This window comes from Nelumbo nucifera, chromosome 7 (genome assembly GCF_055504915.1).
Source record: "Nelumbo nucifera cultivar China Antique chromosome 7, China Antique-T2T, whole genome shotgun sequence".
Classification (NCBI taxonomy): Eukaryota; Viridiplantae; Streptophyta; class Magnoliopsida; order Proteales; family Nelumbonaceae; genus Nelumbo; species Nelumbo nucifera.
Genome location: NC_142655.1, coordinates 49,500,187 through 49,500,955, shown reverse-complemented (window position 1 = coordinate 49,500,955; position 769 = coordinate 49,500,187). Strand labels below are relative to the sequence as shown.

At 41.7% G+C, this 769-nt stretch overlaps 1 non-coding gene across 1 annotated transcript; it reads left to right on the top strand.

The window, feature by feature from the left end:
- The first annotated feature begins 356 nt into the window (after positions 1–356).
- Positions 357–463, top strand: LOC148790471 (small nucleolar RNA R71). The gene has a single exon (XR_016078959.1). It is a non-coding gene; the product is annotated as a small nucleolar RNA R71 (small nucleolar RNA).
- Positions 464–769: the final 306 nt, after the last annotated feature.

The following is a 769-nucleotide window of genomic DNA, read 5'->3' as shown; positions in this document are numbered from 1 at the left end:
ACTGGACTTGCTCCATCCCATGACAATCTGAATTATGGTGATTTCCCCCACAAGATTCACACACTTTTGGATGGTTGGAGAGAACATTGATGTTCACTCGCTCCAAGGTCTTGGCTATCGCATCAACTTTGAAAGCAAACAGAGAGTACCCATCCACATCATAAACACCAGTAGCCTTTTCTGTAATGCTTCTTTCATTAGACCAATGGTAGTTATTAGCTGCCATTTCTTCAAGGAGGACATTTGCATCTGTAGCATTCTTGTTCATGAGAGCCCCACCAACTGCTGCATCAATAGTACTTCTCATTTGAGGGGAGAGACCATTATAGAACGTCTGTACTATCAACCAATCCGAGATACCGTGATGAGGACACTTTCTTTGCAAGTCTTTGAACCTTTCCCATGCTTCATAGAGAGTCTCTCCATCAAACTAAGTGAAATTGGTGATGCCATGCCTCAATTTAGCAGTTTTTCCTGGTGGGAAGTATTTTGCTAGAAATGCCTTTGTGAGCTGATCCCATGTAGTAATTGATCCCGAAGCTTGAGAGATTAACCATGTTTTGGCTTTGTCTCTAAGAAAAAAGGGAAAAGCCTCAGTCTAATGGCATCATCAGAAACGCCATTCATTTTGATGGTATCACAGATCTCTAAGAAATTTGCTAAATGAGCATTGGCATCTTCCATAACTCCTCCCCCGAACTGAGACTATTGAACCATCTGAATGATTGCTGGTTTGATCTCAAAATTATTAGCTGCAACCGTTGGCCTT